This window comes from Drosophila obscura, unplaced genomic scaffold, assembly GCF_018151105.1.
Source record: "Drosophila obscura isolate BZ-5 IFL unplaced genomic scaffold, ASM1815110v1 contig_4, whole genome shotgun sequence".
Classification (NCBI taxonomy): domain Eukaryota; kingdom Metazoa; phylum Arthropoda; class Insecta; order Diptera; family Drosophilidae; genus Drosophila; species Drosophila obscura.
In genome coordinates this window covers 329,615-347,234 of record NW_024542828.1, presented here as the reverse complement: position 1 = coordinate 347,234, position 17,620 = coordinate 329,615, and the positions used below count along the sequence as shown (strand labels likewise).

The 17,620-nt window shown below is 46.2% G+C and overlaps 1 protein-coding gene across 6 annotated transcripts in view; it reads right to left on the bottom strand.

Moving 5' to 3' along the window:
* Window positions 1-17,620, bottom strand: part of LOC111068905 (maternal protein pumilio) — a 205,400-nt gene that overhangs the window by 33,412 nt on the left and 154,368 nt on the right. The gene's annotated exons all lie outside the window — the stretch shown is intronic.

Genomic DNA, 17,620 nt, shown 5'->3' with positions numbered 1-17,620 from the left:
CCTTGCGGGGGCTGCAAGTGGTCAGACTTTGACATGTGTCAAAGGAAGCCCTGATGGAGTGACTCCCCCACAGCCACCCAGCACGATAGAGATGGAGACGGAGAGTGGCCCAGGAGTCACACCTGCGAGCAGAGAGAAATTGAGAGAGATAGAGAGAGAAACCGACTAGATCTGGCACGAACCAAAATAAAAATCAACAGTTTATGCGAGACGCATGATGTCCTTGAGAGTGGGGCGGGAAGGATACGATGGAAATGCCATTTTTAGAGGACGAGCTCATCGAAAGGACATGGCAAACATGGAAGCCCGCCACTGCCACCCACCGACAGGCAACAGCCAACAGCCAACAGTCTGGCAAATGTATTGCCTTCTATTTGAATTTTCTATTTATTTCTTTATCCCTTTTCTAGTGTGTTTTTTCTCTCTCCTTTTCTGCTTTCTCGTAGCTGCTGGGGAACTTCTGGGGAAACGTCTGGGGGAGCACTTGAGCTCGGGCCCGCCATTAGTGGCACGTCCTGGGATATTTCGTGTTTGTCCTGTCTTCCACTTTGGCACTCATATTTTATTAAGTAGCAAAGTTGACAAGGGATTTGCCCAGGCAGAGGGGGGAGTTTGGGATGCTGGGGCGGTTGGGTGGTCTGGCAGAGTGGCAGAGGGGGAGAGTGGGAGACAAGGACAAGAGGGTCTGTCATTTTGTAAAGTAAATATTGGTAATTTTTATTGGGGATTTTCCCTGATTTCCCTTTGAGCATATGGCTTATCCCGAAGCTGGACACAAACTTTGCCCCGAGCGCAAAATTAAGGACATTTATTTTTGGCCACTCGAACCCGAACCCATACCCATACCCAAACCCAAACCCGAATCAAACTCGAATAGCATTAAGCGAAAGTGATTGCAGAAGATGCCCGGCCCCCCCAAAAAAAATAAGAACGAAAAGCGAAAAACGAAACACGAAAGCCGAAAGCCGCCTGGCAACACTTGAAAATTAGAAAACGAGCAAATTATTAGAAAAGTTTTCTTGGTGAGAGACTGGCAGGGGAGGAGAGCGAGTGCGAGTGCGAGAGAGTGGGGAGAACGCTTCGTTGCACAAATTTGTGGACCTGCGGCGCAAATTTGTACAGAATGCAACAGACCGTAAGAGACAACATAAGCGATAACACAACAACCAGACCCGGACCTGGACCCGGACCCGGCCAGGATGTTGCCTCGAGTTGTGTTCACAGCGGTTGCTAACAGGATTTGCCACACCCACAATTTGCCTCCTCCTACTCGCCGGTCGTTACCATGGCAAAGACTGAGACTGCTACTGCTACTGCGACTAGCATTGGGATTGGAACTGAGGCTGGGTCTGGGTCTGGGCCTGGGACGGGGGCCAAGTGTCGATGCATGGCATGGCGCACGCAAATTGCCAATCGGTAAGTGATTTTTGAGTTTGCTGTCCCCCCGGTGGACTTATGCCCTGCGAGAGATGTACTTAAAGCTGCGATTCGGAATATTATCCTTTAAGCTCTGAGCCACGTAAATTACATTTCACGAATGTCTCCCTGGAAGCCTCTTCGCCACGCATCATTTAACTTTGCCGCCAACCTGTTCAAACACTTAGCCAACTCAGGAGAGAGACCTCTACACCCACCCACCCACCGATTTCAACGGGGGAAAAGCAAATGAATTTCAGAGCACAAAAAATGCTATTGTTAAATATTTAAAAATCATGCCCAAGGCAAACGAGCCTTAAAATAAACCTCAAGGCATCCCCTGCAGGGGAAATTGGGAGAAGATTGGAAAGGGGCGGAAAGCAGGATACCCAGTCAACTCACATATGCCTCCGTAGATGGTACAATATTTGTCTGGTTTGCCCCCAGAGACTCGAATGTATTTACATATGTAGGCACACATATGTACATATGTATTATATGCCTATATTCATATGTACATATGTACTATATAAATAAAATGCCATATTTCCAGACATGAATATTTAACAATGCAACAACGACAGCCTGACGACCTGACGGCCTGTCGACCCACTGCATTGGTAAAATATCACAAAATATTCATTTCAGTTTCATTTTCTCTTTTCGAACATCGTTTACATTTGCATCATCGCTTTTTGTGTTGATTTTTTATTTTGCTTGGATTTCCATTTACTTTGCATTTCAGTTTCATTTATTTTCCTATCTTGTATCTTTTGTGCGTAGTTTTATTATCGTTGAGAAATTGTTTTCCGTTTTCCGCTTCCCTTCCCATGTTTCTGTGCTTATTGTTGCACAATTCCTTTGGTTACTGCCCTGTTGGCAATTATTTTGTTATTCACTTGTCAAACGCATCAGGAACATTACAATTTTGGGGACATATCCAAAACGGATCTGATCTCCACATTCTGGGAATATTTTCCTGATTCTGTTCCAGTTTGTTCTATTACCAGTGTTCCCCCATCATTGTGCCTGTTGAATTTTTCTGATTTATTCGCAGATTCATTCATTTCAAAGGGGAAAATAGGGCGGAGAAAAAAGTAATAATTTTGTGACACTGCAGCTCGAACTGGTCCCCGTGTCAGAAAAGCCCTGATTTATTCATCTGAATGTGTCAGCTTTCAGCATTTTGTGACGCAATATAGCGAGACAATCAAGGGATTCCATGTCGCAGTAATTTTGCATGACAGATTAATAAGCCGCTGCCTTGCAGCCTCCAGCCTCTACCCTCTGACAGCAACCAGCAACCAGAAACCAGCAGCAAAGAATTGGCATTAAATTGTAATAAATAGGCAAACAAGCATCTTCTGTCCCAATTCATATGGCAAAGCTCCAAGAAGCAAAGTGCCAGAGGGGGCAGGGGCAGAGAGCATGCTGCTGGGCCTCAAATTGCCATGGCAAACACAGAGCAACAGAGCAGAGGCAACAAACAGCATCATCCAAATATGAAGCTGGGGCTCGAGCTGAAGCTGGGAAACTGAGCAACGTCTGCAGTTGAAACGAATTTAATTTTCTACTTTTTATTTGTATTTATTTTTTCTTTTTGCTCCTTTTTTTTTGTACTTTGGCGTCTGGCAGACACAAACAGAATAACAAGCCGCAAGCCTGGGGCTGACAACTCTCCTTAAGCTACCTTACCTTGCCGCTGCTTTTCTTTTGCTTTTTCTTTCGGTTTTGGTCTCGCGGCTGCTCGGAAAATAGTGGAAACTTTTGATAATTACATTTGGCGGCTGTTGCTGTTGCTTTGGCAGCTGAGCCAAGCAAAAAGAGGAAAAAGAAACCAGATGGAGGCGAGGTTTCCCCCACAGAGGAAACCAAGGTAAAGAAAAGCCAACAGCTAGGGATAAAATGCTTAAGGAAGATGGCTTTAAATTATGTGCGATAGGCAACAGATTCTTATACATTCACAGACCGATGAATCGGTGATGAATGATGAATATGTTCGAGTAGCAGCAGCAGCAGATAATTATGCCTGACAGAATAACTACTATTAAGCTCTCTTGATCCCGCAAAAGATTATTCTTTGGCAGCGTTAATCCCCTTCTTTGAACATGGAAACATATCCGTACAAGCCATCCGTACTTTCCATTTCCATTTCAGCCAGAACTGGTGGAACTGGTTTCATCTAGAAATGTTCATCCGTCCCCCTCGAGCAGCACCAGTTTGCCGGAATTTATTTCATTTTATGCTCGCGAATCTTCTGCTTTGTGCATAAAACATTTCGAGGGTAGGTATGCTGGGAGCGGGGAGCGGGGAGCAGGGAGCAGGCAGCATGGGGAGGGGTAGACAGATAGCAGGGCGCCACCTTCAGGCAATTTCTTAAACTAATTTGCCATGAGGTTGCCGCGGTAGCGTCTGCGGCGTTTGTCGTTGGCGGTTTTTGTGCCTTTTACGTGTCCCGGGGACTGTGCTCGGGTGCGGGTTCGGGTCCGCATCCGGGGAGCGACCCCAAGTATGCAAAGTAGAAACGTTTACTGGCATCGGACTGTGGCAAGGGCTGGGAATGGGTAAGGGGGGGATGGCAGAACTTTTGATGTTCTTTTTGTTTGCCGCTTGGTTCTGGGGGCTGTGCGTTTGCCGCAAAGTATGCGGCAATTATTTTATGGTCGAGCCATCAATCGGTTGTGGGCATTTTCGTAATATCCGGCTTGAGCATATTTAATATAGTTTCGTACAAATTGATTGAAGGCGGATTGAATAAAAGACAAAGTTTGGGTGGGGCAGGCAGGAGAGGACAGAGCACAGGCACATGAGCAGTGTAGTCGAGTGAGTTAATTGCTTTTTGCCCAGAAATATGCTATGACAAAGGAGCGAATATACCCACATACATATGTACATATGTGTATGTGAAAGAGTTTGCATACCACACATTGAGGCGTCTCTGGCAGGCACAAGGAATTTAAATATGTAGTTCTCTGCCCCTGACAGCAGGCTGAATAGAATGCCTGTGGATGTGGGTGTGCCTGTGGGTGTGCGATGGAGATTCAAGATAAGCCCAAGTCCTAGACTAAATCGCAGGACAATTAAACTTTTAAGCAGGCAACGACCCAGAGGGAGACGACAAACGGCAAACGGCAAACGACAAACGACAAATGATGAAATGCATGTAAATGGAAAATAAATATCAAAAGCAGCACAATAAAAAAGGGAGCTGGAGATGGCAGGGGAGTCGCTCCTCGGGTGACACATGCCACAAACGGAGACGGGATAGGACAACAGTATTCACCCGGACACAATGGAAGCGGCACGCCGAGGCTGACAGAGGAGGGGAGAGAGAGAGAGGAAGAGACAGAGAGAAAAAGGAGTTGCTTCTTCTATTCCTGCTTTTCCTTTCAGTTTGGTTCTTTTGCTGCTGCTGCTGCTGCTGGCCCGCTTTTGTTATGCGGCTACAACAGCCGCAACAGTTCACATGGCTCATTTTCTATGGTCAAAGGAAGCAGCGCACCAGGACACACACAGCCACACACACACACAGATGTTTTTTTATGCACAATACAATAGAATGCGATATATGTACATATCCCCCACACATAGGTGGATGTATGTATGTATGTGTATGAAATATGGCAAATGTCATTTAACATGACAGCTTGATGATAATAGCAACAACAATAAGAGCCAACAGCAACAATGGCCCCGGCACACAGGACAATGAAAAACGCAGCAGGATTTCGAAGAGTCCAAAGACGGAACAGAATCTTAACCAGCCAGATGGAGGGAGAGGCTTTTCGGGGCCGAGAAAGGTGATTGGGATTGGGGATTTGAATAGCCAACAAGAAAAAATAGTGCAGAGTGCGAGATCTGATGAGGAATCAGCCCGGCCACAAAGGGGAGACCTCTGCCGGATGGAGGGTATTTTATTCTAAGCCAGAAATCAACTAAATTATGGTGAGGCAGCTTCGGGGTTCATAGGAGAATCCAGCAGCCATTCCACGGCATCCCCGCTATGCAGCCCAATATGAACTTCCACAATATGCCCCCATCCGGCAATGAATCACATTTGGTTGCCGTTCAATGGAAATGCCTTTCCCCACTACCTTTTCGGTCTTCGGTATCAAAAAGGCTTTTTATACAGGGGCTAGGCCCGACCTCCACACCTCACCTGGCGCTCCATCAGCAGTTTCTGCTATGCTGGAATCGATGCCGAAAACCACAAAAGCGCATTTAGTGTAAACCGAGTGGACCGCAAAGCAATTGCACAAATGCGAATGCACACAGGGGCTCCGCTCCTGCAGAGGGAGTCGGTCGAGTCCTGTGAGGAGGGCGGGGAGTTGGAACTGGCCATCCGGCAGTGCAGTTAGGCGCCTGACTGAGCATAAACGTCAGTGTCAGGTGTGGCCTGCTGTTGCTGTTGCTGTTCCTGTAGCTGCTGCTGCTGCTGAGAGCCGCCATTTTGCACAAGCGGCAGCCGGAAATGCGGTTACATAATCTCCATATCCGGTCGCCCAGGCCAGATGGCAGACCAGACCAGACCAGACCCGTCCAGTGGAAACGGGATCCCAAAGAGGGTGCAGGACCAAGGGGGAACATGTCAAAAACTGCAGCATACTTTTTGGCACATTATTAATTTTTAGTTTTTGCTCCTACGACAGCGTCCAGAGGATTGCCAGGATTTTGTTTGCTTGCTTTTTTTCCGCCCCCGCCCTCTGGAAATTGTGAATTAACAATTCAGTTTCGTTCTCTGCTTCTGCTTCTGTTGCTGTCTGTTGCATAGCATATTTGATGAATATTTATTTTATTTTTATTTTACCAAATTTGATTACTTTGCTAAATTTTTGCCGGTAAAAATAAAAATACGAAAAACCTTTGAAAACAGAAATAATCACTTTACAAATATTTGTTGTCTGAAAGTGAAACTGTTAAAGTTTCCTGATTCCCTGATTCGGCAACGAAGAGGCTGCAACTCCGGCCTCGTACTCCTCGTGTTCCTCGTGGAACATCCGCTTGCAAAACCACAATGAAAATTTCCGGAAGTTGTGCATAAAATGGGCTATGCATACGGAAATCATCAACTCAATGGCTGAACAAACACACCACCAGAGAGTGAGAGAGACAGACAAAGAGAGAGAAAGAGGGAGGAGAGTAGTAACAATGGCAAATGCGAATGACGCCAAACGAATGACCAAAAACAATGCAAAACGGCTGCCAATGTCCGGCAGGGAGAGAGACCGAGAGAGACGGACAGAGAAATGGCAGAAGGATGCGGGATAGCGAAGGGAAGAGAGCGAGAGGCAGAGAGTCACCGCAGAGTATGATGATGATGCTGGTGATGAGGATTCTCATGGCGACCTTCGACGCTGCTCTGTGTTATGAATAGTCCGCCCACCGCAGGAGGGATTCGAGGTCTGAGGGTTGTCCAGTTGACCAGAAACCAGAAATTCAGTAGCTGTGTGGCCCTGGTCCTGCCACCTGCCTCCTGCCGCCACTGTCAGGGTCGATTTCACATTTATTTATTGTTTCAACTGCCCGCCCGACGGAAAAACCAACGGAAAAAAGACCAAGCAGACCAAGAAAATGGCTCCGCGTGGCTGAAAACTCTCATGACTCATTTGATTTCAATGGCAGAACTTGTTCATTTGGCAGCGAAAGTATTTAACATTTCCCCCAGCAACAATGGGCAGTGAAATTGAATTGAATGGGGAACATTTTTTGTGTAAGTCCAAATTGAATGAAGTGTTTGTCTGGGATCCGCAGCAGACGAGGGAAGAGAATCCAATCCATGAATAGGAAATAAATCTACCGATGTAAGGAAAGGATTGTAATATTTTTACACACATATGTAGACAAATTTCTACATTTCTTTTTCTTTTATTTTCTTTTCTTTTCGGTATCTAACTCATACCGAACATCTGTCCCGAAAATATACCGAAATTGTCCACTGTGCGGCACCAGTTGTGGGTCCAAAATCCGATCTAATCATAATAGAAGCAGACCACGGGGTCAGGCGCGTCCACCGCACATCGCACATCGAAGGGAGCATGGCAGAAGAGGGGCTCAGCGGAGCTGAGCGCAGCACCGTTGTCGAAGGACTCTGCTCTACCCCCACAATGACGCTGATTCCCATTCTAATGCTGATGCTGATGATGATGAGCTTTTCAGCTGCAAGAGAGCTTTGGCGCGAGGGCGGTGCGGTGCAGTGCGGTCTATGCACTGCGGGAAGACCGGATCCGGTTCGGTTCGGGACCCCTACTGAAACCGGAAGGCTCTGACCTGACCAGCCAAGTGATTCCTGTGCAGAGATTTCGCAAATAGTTGTTGGGGGATTATTGTTAGGGCCAAAAATGCATTGTCGTGCAGCCAGAGCTAGGGATAAGCACAGGGCTGATGGAGACGGAGGTGGAGGTGGAGCAGACGTGCATGGGGGGTTCGTTCGTTAAATGTTTAATAACTCAAGTAGAAAATTAAAATTTGTTGTTCGGTTTTGTTGTTGCTTGTATTGTTTGTGTGTTGTTGTTGTTGTTGTTGCTGTTCCGTTTGATATGCAGAACAAAAGACGAACCGCAAAACATATTTTACATAATTTCCCAGAGTTCAACTTGATAAACAATTTCATTGAAATGGCGGCAGATGCTTAACAGCAACAGCAACAACAACAACAACAACAATAAAGAGTAATAAAAGGAATTTCGCTTTCATGTTCAACCGCCACAAGGGGGAAAGAAAAGAAGGTGGATGGGGGATGGGGGCTGTGTGGTATGGGGCTAGGGGCAAGGGGAGTGCTGAAGGGATGCGTTGCCTTGTTCGCCTTTTTCTTTATTTTCATTTCTTCTGCCTTCACGGCAGGGCCAAAACTTTTCCTGGCACTTTATAAGCTTTTTCCTTGGCATTACATGCACACAACACACACACACACATGAACATACACAGCTAACAGCCACACACACATTAATGCACGCAGCGTAAACATTACACAAGACCCACAGCAGCAGCGTGCTCCTCCACCCAGGTAACGGTAACAAAAGTACACGCAATAAATGCCCTCTAAATTAGAGAGAGTACTCGCACGAGTACCCCACTGGCTACTGGGGATCAGCTGCAGCAGACCATAGGGAATACTCGTATCAGAAAGAGAGAAGGATCTGTAGCATCCAATATTTACAGACAAAGTAATGAATACTTGGGAACACAAGTTTACGGGTTTCTATTCGCAGGTCTCTTTATTTCAGTTGTTCTCCCCAAGACTAATGGCGCAGCTCGCAGCGCGGTTCTGAGAGAATCAAAAGGGCGCTCTCTCAGAGAGCGACCTATGCCTAAACCTACTGCATTGGGAGCACTTTGATTACAGAGAAGATCGCAGATACTGGTTGGGATCCAGTGATATGTAAATGAAACAATCAGTCAGAAAGTGTATACAGACTTCGTGGTTTGTCCTGCTTCTCTTCGCTTCCGCTCCTATTGCTTAAAGCTGTTGTGTTTGTTCGCTGGAATTCCCCTACTTGCCATTGCCATTGATGTTGCGCTGGTTGCTGTTGTTGTCAAGTGCAGCCAACACATTTTTGTTTAAATTTCAATCAAAAACAATTTGAAAGCCCAACGAGAGAGCTGCCTAAGAGTGTGTGTGTGTGTGTGCGATGCTGTGCGAGTGGAAATAGGGATAGAAGAAGTAGGTCCAAAGGTTGAGCGCAGCAGCAGGGCAGGGAAAAGTTGGCCAGGGATGCCAGCAGAGTGGCAGGCAGAGTGCCTGCAGTGTTCTCCCTTCGAAGCTATTCGCACATTGCCAAAGTTTTAGCCTCTTTGTTTTCCGGTCTTTTTTCTTAGACGCTTTGTTGACTGCCTCTTCAGCCCCACACTGGCGCCTCGCCTGCAACAAGTTACAGCACACACACACACTTATTCGTGCAGCACACACACACACATACATATCATACATCATATGGAGGTGCTCGAAGTGCTGCAGACGCACTGTAAAATGTACAAAATTGCCGTTGGAAAATCAACAGAGCCGCAGACACGCCCTCGCACCCTCTGCCTGCTTTTTGCATGCTCTAGGCCATGCGAGTCCTGGCCTGGCATGCTGTGCATTTCACTTTCCGACAGGGGAGCAGGGGAAGGGCGGGCCTCTCCTGAAATCGTTATGTTTAACTACAATTTTCCCCGGGCGAAGCGGGAAAGCCAAGCGGGAAGTCAAGAGGGTGCGGAAAGGATGGTTGGAAGCCAGTGAGAGTCCCTTTCTTGGGGAGTGCAACATGGCAAAGTTTTTTACATAATTAGAAATATGAAGCAGTTAGCAGGAGTGGGAGTGGGAGTGGGAGTAGGAGTAGGAGGATGCAGAGGATATGGGGGGCCTTTAATAATGATTTGTTTTAAGGTTCATTTGCCTCGCCAGAGACAGAGACAGGCGGAGAACTAGTGAAAGAAAGAGAGATAGAGAGAGAGAGCGAGCGAGAGAGAGAAAGAGCAAGAGGTATGTATGTGGAGGACAGGCTCCTCCGCCTCTGAAGTGCAGTGTAAATGTCTTGACTTTTTGTGTTTGTTGAGCCCTTAAGCACCACTCTGTGAGAGGCACGTACATAGGCAAAAATGGTAACAAAAGATGCAAAAATATAGAGTGAAGGAGAAGCTCATAGAGAGAGAGAGAGAGAGAGGGAGCGAGGTCAAGTCAAGTTCGTGCCTGGGCATTAATGAAAATGCTGCTCACCCATCGGATTCCTTGCTCTTTTTTTCTCTGGGTCTGGGTCTGGGTCTCCTGCCTCTGGTACTATTATCCAAAATAATATTTTTGATCCTTCGAACTGACACACATACACACACACACACATATGAGTGTGTTTGCATACGGATGTTTTTGTCTGGGGTTCGTCTCTCTCTATTTTTAATTAATTAAGACTCTTGTTGGCTTGGTCTCTCGTGCTCCCCGACACAGTACAAATTTCACTTCAATTATATTCAGTACTGACTTTAAGAGACAGACAGGGAGAGAGAGAGAGAGAGAGAGAGACCGTGGGCCAAGTGCTAATAAAAGGCTAGAGCTGAATGGATTGCAGCAGGAGCTTGTGCATGGGTTATACATGTGGTATCCTACACAATTCTATCCCATCCTATTCTATCCATAATTTTACCCATCATTTGTATCCCTTTTATCGTATTTTAATCGTATTTCGTTTTGTTTCCTGTGTTCCATTATCGCCTTCCCTATCCCCTCCCTCCCCTCTGTTGCATTCCACTTTTATCTGCTCTATAGCTTTTGGCTTAGACTTGCTTCCCATTGCTCTCCACTTCAGATGAGAAATATGCTCTGCACAGGAACCTCATCGAGTCCCAGCACCATCACCCACACCCCAAAACACATACACACACACATAATTACAGAGGCACGCAGAAATAAATTAGCTATTAAATCCCGGCAGTTAAAAGCCTACCCGCAGGCAACCTAATCCCCAGCCCAGCCCTTGCCCCAGTGCCACTCCTCCAACTCTCACCCACCCCGGAGGCATCCAAAAAGTTGTACTAATTGCGTAATAATCTTATTACATTTAAAAATACATTTACAACAGCATTTATACCTGCCCCAAGGCCAGTGGCAGGCACAGCCAAGGAAAGAGCAGGCAGAACAGGAGACAGAGAAGACTGGGAAGACAGAGAAGGAGACCTGAGACATAAAAGACAGCAGTCAGACATCAGTCAGTCAGTCAGTGCGATGAGCGAGGAGGCGGACGAGAAAGAACAATGATCCACCGGAAGCATTGATAAATGAAGGAACGGACCCCAGCTTCAGCCACAGCCCCAGCCACTTCCCCCCGTTGCGGAAACTCCAATCAACTTGAACATCTTCTAGCAAGTTGAGTGAGGAAATAAATCTAAACATTCAGACCGGATGGAGCAGGGGTTGGGACTGGGATGGGGGTTCCCCGCAGCGTTCGCTGGTACGAAGGAAAACTGTCAAAATTATGCCAAAGCTTATGAATATGAAAATGCCTGGGAAGCGCATGACAAAAGTTTCCTTTGGCCCAGCCAAAGGCAAAGAAGGCATTTCACTTGCAAGACCAGACCCAGACCCAGCCCCAACCAGAGCCCGAGAACCGACCACCGGGAAAACCGAAACAACTCGGGCTGAACCCCAACCCCCACCCCATTAGCGGGGGAGAAGTCGCCCTGTATAATGAGTAAAATGTCACAACTTGACGCAAGTAAATATTTAAATGTCAGATTTCTATATGGCCCAAGCCCAACCGAGAACCAAGAACCAAGAACCAAGAAACGAGATCCGCAGACAAGAGACCGCCGACTGACACTGAGCACAAAATATGTCTCATAATTTCAGTCAGCGGGGGAAGGGGGGTGGCTGTATGTATGACTGACTGACTGACTGACTGAGAGGCTGGCGACATTCCCAGGCAGGCTGGCCCCAAACTCCCTTTCAGAGATGGTTCCGTTCCTTCTCCTTTGTTCGGGCAGCCCTCAACAAAGTAATGCGGGCCAAAAACTTGAAAGAACATTTCTGAACTGACTTCGCATGGATGGACCAGACAGAGAGACAGAGAGAGAGAGAGAGAGAGAGAGAGAGCGATAGAGAGAGATTCTCGCTGTCTCTTTTGCATGTATGCAAAATATGCTCGACCGCCGTTTGACATTTACAAATGGCAAACATTTGACAAACAAAATGCTTTTTTCGTTGTTTGCCTCAGTCTCTCTGTCTCTCTCGCTCTACGCAACATGCCCCTCCCCCCACGCCCCTCTCCACGCTCACTCTTGGCGTGTGTCAAAAGCGTTTAATGTGGGCTTCCCCCAAAAGAGAATGTGAGGGGGGGCTGAGAGGCAGGACATATATTTGCTAAGGACCCGCAGCAATTTCTTCACTTACCTTTTTCAGTATTTTGGTTCATTGCGCCATCGGAAGAACAGCGCAACAACACCGTAAACAAGAAAAGAGACAAATAATTAAACGAGGGACTGTGAGTCGCTCCAAAGCGCGACCTACTATACCCGTACTCAGTCAGTATTTACATTTTTGGCATAGATTTTTTAGATTTTAGAATTAAAAAAAAATTTACATTTACATTTTTTGCTACATCTACTACATCTACATATACAAGCTATTCTACACTAACATGTAGATTGTACAGTTCATTCCTACATCCCTCCGCTGGGGTCCGCGCACTGAACGCGGCAGGGGGGCGGGGAAGAGTTGAGTTGTTGTTGGCGGGGGGGGAGAGGAAGCAACTGAAAATAATTCTTCATTCTGGCTATAATTATTATCCGACTGATTCAGATTCGGCGCTGGTGAAGGGCACTCTACGATACTGTTTGTTTTACGTACTTTAAATGTGGCTGCCACAATTCGTTCTTGTGGGGGCGGGGGGGCGGGGCGAACTGATACACTTGTAGCAGTGGGATATCACATGAGTCTGGAAACCAAATTTGGTTGGCCTAGCCTTAAGCTCTAGATAGGCGCTCATGAGACAGACAGACAGACAGACAGACAGACGACAGACAGACAGACAGACGACGGACAGACAGACATGGCTATATCGACTCGGCTATTGATGCTGATCGAATATATATACTTTATGGGGTCGGAAACGTTTCCTTCTCTGCGTTACACACATCCACTTTTACCACAAATCTAATATACCCCTTAACTCTTTTTTGAGTACGGGTATAATGAACAGAGACAGAGAGAGACAGAGAGAGAGATTTCCCAGGGGAGAGACAAATGTAAATAGAACTTCGCAGGGCAATTAAAATGAAAATGATGGATGTTGGGCTATGGCATAGCATGGCCTGAAAATATGAGAATTTTAATGAATAATTTAAATTTTCAGTGGAAAAACTCAGTGGATCGAGAGGGAGTTTAAAATCGTTTTCCATACGGGTGGTTAAGTAACTTTTGAATGGGGGAAATAAAACTATATACTTTCTGGTTAATCTACAAGACATATAAATAGCAAATAAATAGATGAAAGTTTTCAAATAAATTTCAAATATTCTACTTTCTGCGAAAAGCAAACCCAAACTTTGCAATGGAAGTGCTCGTTCAAGCAGTCCCTGCAGATGTTATAAAGGAGACACACAGAGGCTTCCCCACCGGCTAGTTGGGCAGGTAGGTGGGGGTGGAGGCGTGGGCTTATGGACATTTTCCCAGTTTGGTTTATGTCCGGCAGTTAACATTCATTTACTGGACATCCGCCTCGAACAGAGCAGAGCAGAGCAGAGCAGCCCCCGGCCGCAGGCCAGAGCCATTTCCACCTGCAGTTGGTGGCATTCCACGTTTGGCATGTGGCGCCCCCAGGTAACAATATTCCTGTTAATAACTATGTCCAACATTCCCTGCTGCTCTGGCCTGGTCCGCCTTCCACTCCCCCACTTGGCATTCTCTTTTACTAACAAGCTGCATGTCATTACTTCTAATAAACCCCGGGGAGGGTCCATACAGCCACGAGTCCCGCCCACGCCGAGTGCCTGTCTGTCTGTGTGTCTATGTGGGGTGGGGGATGTGGCCTTTGTCATATTTGAACGCACCCGGCTAAAACCGAATCGACTAAAACCGGGCCTAGGAGCAACGTTGGACGCCACATACCCACCCACCCACTCCTGCGAAAGCACTCAACCTCCTCAACCTCCGCCAGTTGCTGGCTCTCTGTGTTTTTCTGTTGGTCATTTGCCTGCGAACAGGAGTTCTTCCTGTGTAAATATTTGCCTTTAATAGAATAAAATGATGAGGAGCTGTGTCCCAGAAAAATTATTTACGGCCCTCATAACAGGGAAGTGCACAAGGGAGAGCGATCCAAGGATGTGGAACGGAAGGACGCGGCACCAGGGAGGGAATGTGCGACGAGTGGGACTCGAGCGCGCGGCCTTGGGGCCAAAACACTTAAATTAATAAAGTAAATAATACGAATTACGCACAGGACGAAGGAGCGCCTGAGACAAGGAGAGAAGGAGAGCGAAAAAGGACACCCAGGATGTTGGTCAGGTGCCGCCCTGGAGTCCAAAAGCGTTGAAAGTGAATTAAATGCCATTTGTGGCTTAAAAAACCGGAGCCCAAGCCCAAGCCCAAGAAAGCGAAAGAATTTTACGGGCAGCCCTGATGAGATTTGGTGGCAGTTCCCGTTTTCTTTCTCATTGTTGTTTTCAGCGAGATTCGTTGGTCATAATTAATAGAAGTTCCCTCTCCGTCTGCGATTTTCCGGAGAAAGTGCAAGCCGGAACAGCCAGTGAGGAGCGAAGTCAGTTTTTTCTCCGTCTGTTGATTAATTTATGGGCCACAGATGGGGGACAATCGGAGGAGGATCGGATCCAGGGCCACAGTGGCGGACATTTTGTGGCCCTTCAATGTAATCACATTTTGGCAGTTAGCGCCTAATCCCGCTCAATGTGGCTTAGACTTAAGCTTGGGCGGGGGAGCAAAGGCAAAGAGCTTAAAGCCCTCTGATTGAATTGGAAAATAATAATGATGCCCCGACTCGTCTGCGGCTGCGGGACATGAGTCCCTCGGCTTTTCCGGTCTCAAAATATGGCTGTTTTTGTTGTTAAAGATCGATGGCGCGGACTTACCTAGAATGAGAAGAGAAATTAAATTTTGATTAATTTTCCATGCGCATACAGCAGCAGTAAAGGGCCAAAAAGAACAACAGCCACGAGGACAAGACTGACAGACAGACTGACTGACAGGTCGGTTTCCCCGTCGAAATCATTTGAATAAATTGCTTTTCTTCTGCCTAATTTAAAGGCCTACTTAAAAATCCATTACAAAATTTGCATAAATCTATCAAGAAAAGGAGAAAAAATAGAATAAATCCGATACGATGGATACGCTAGGGTCCTAGTCGTGGGCGAAAGGTCTGGAGCCAAGAAAAAGAGTTTGGTTTGCTCTGCAAAACGCGAGTGCCGGGGGGAAATTATGAAAAATACATAAATTATTCCAGCATTAAATAGTTAATGTTGGTGCGCAGATTATAAACTACTAAATAATATTCCTTGCAGATTCATAAAAACTCCATGCATTTATATTTATTAGCAATAATTCGTTTTGCATTATTCGTTTGGGAGAGTATGAGAGATTCGTTGGGACCCGACACAACTCAACTTGATGAAATTGACAAGAAGCTGTCATTAATTTGCATCAAATCAATTTCTCTTCGACAGCTGCCAGCCGGGGGGCAGCCGGGGAGCCAGCCTTGTCCTAGACATGCCCTGGCATAAAAATGCAAATTTGTTTCGCCTTTAAAGGGGGAGCCAGTGTCAAAGGAGGCAGGCTCCAGCAGGAAGACGTGGCCCAGAAGTAGGCAGAAGCAGAAGCAAGAGCAGGACCAGGACCAGGACAACAGGACCCACCCTGACATGACACTGGCATATGTGACATGACAACAAATAAAATTGCTAAAATATTATTACAAGTAATGGGAGCAAGCAAAGGGCCGCCAAAGGGTGTTGCTATCGAAGCTGATGAACCCGATGATGCCGATGATGATGATGACGATGACGATTATTGCGATGAGGATGTCGACGCCTCTGCCGATACCAATAGGCATATCCATGGCAGGACCTCCCTCCAGGACAGCTCCTTCCTCTGAGTGCGGTTAGACGTGCCCAAAATACATTAAAAGTTATACAACAAATGGGAAAATAAGCAGAAGAACCAGGCTGGGCTGGGGGAAGGGGGTGGAGATGAAAAGTCTCAACATTTTCTATACAAACAAATTGCCGCGTACGCGACTTGAAAGCCAAATTTGATTGATGTTGCATTCTAGAGACGACTTTTGGGCGCTTCAGCCTCACATGTTGGAAAGCAAGGAGAAATATGTATATGCACATGGCTAAAGGACGAAGCATCAAATACCCTTTGCTTTTAAATAAAGAGGTTTATTTTCTGGACATCGCCAAAGTAATAGCACCCAAGCCCCGAAGTGTATACAGCGCAAAGCCTAGAAAAAGTTTCGTCCTAATGTGATTTTGAGTGTTTATTGTTGTGGAATTAAAAGTGTTTTCGGGTCCGAGACATTTAGAGAAGCTGAGCCAAAGTATCAGAACTTGAACTTGTTTCGCCCAGCCCAAAGAATTGGAATCTAATTGAGTGTGACGCTGATGCCGATGCTCATGCCCATGCCCATGCCGATTCCGATGGGGTGTCTGGGAGCAGCGATGAGATGAGTCATCATCATGGGGAGGAGGCGGATAGAGATGGATGGAGGCCGAGACACCCATGGCTAGGATAATTGAAAATCTGTCAACACTTTTACTAGAGCATGGCGAAATAAAAATGCAATTTCTACAAACAAGAATGTCATAATTCTGCGAAAGCAGGAGGCAGAGAGCAGCTGCTGCTGCTGCTGCTGCTGCTGCTGCTGGCTCTGTTGGCAAACGATTTCTCTGCTGGCCCTATTTATAAAACTGTTGCAGTTTTGTTGCAGTTTGTTTGAGGCTCCGCCCCGACCAGCCTCACAAGCAGATTTATTGAAAACTTTTTGGTCAGTTGTTGGTCTGTGTCAGTCGCTGCCGTACCCGCTGCTGATGCATAGTTGAGCCCATTTCTGTCCAATTAAAACGCATTTAGCCTTCAGTTGATATGCGAAAACAGATTTTCTTGGGCATCTAACAAATGCCTTCAGAATTCAGAATACCAATCAGAATAAATCCTGCTGCAAAAATGGGATTTTGTTTTGGATTTAATTATAATAAAGTATTTTAAATTGCGTGCAGCCTGAAAGCTACTTAGATTGAGATTTATTCAAGGAATGTATTTACATAAATTTCTATCGATTCAAAGGTAATCTTACACAGACATATTCCATTATTTACAAAAAGATACCTTCATGGGCATTTACCCAATGGTTTCTTATCTTAATGTCTTCCCCTTTGTAATGGCAATATAGACGAAAGCATACATACATATACATATATTTATGTATGTATCTGCCACATTCCACACATTTAACTGCCTATAGTAGGGGGGTGGGGAACATCACAATCTTTGTCAATTGCCTTCAACTTGAATACTGAAATGTTCATTCAGAGATCTTCCCCCCGGACACGGTCCTCCTGTGTGTAGGTAATATCCGTTGGCAATTGCAATCTGGGTAAAAAGTGGGCGTGCCAAACAACCCATTTAGTCCCTCCCTCCCTTACACACACACACTTATGCACACTCTTACAAATTTTGAGCCATAAAAGCGAGAGAGAAACCCCTGAAATTTTTTGATTTTATGCG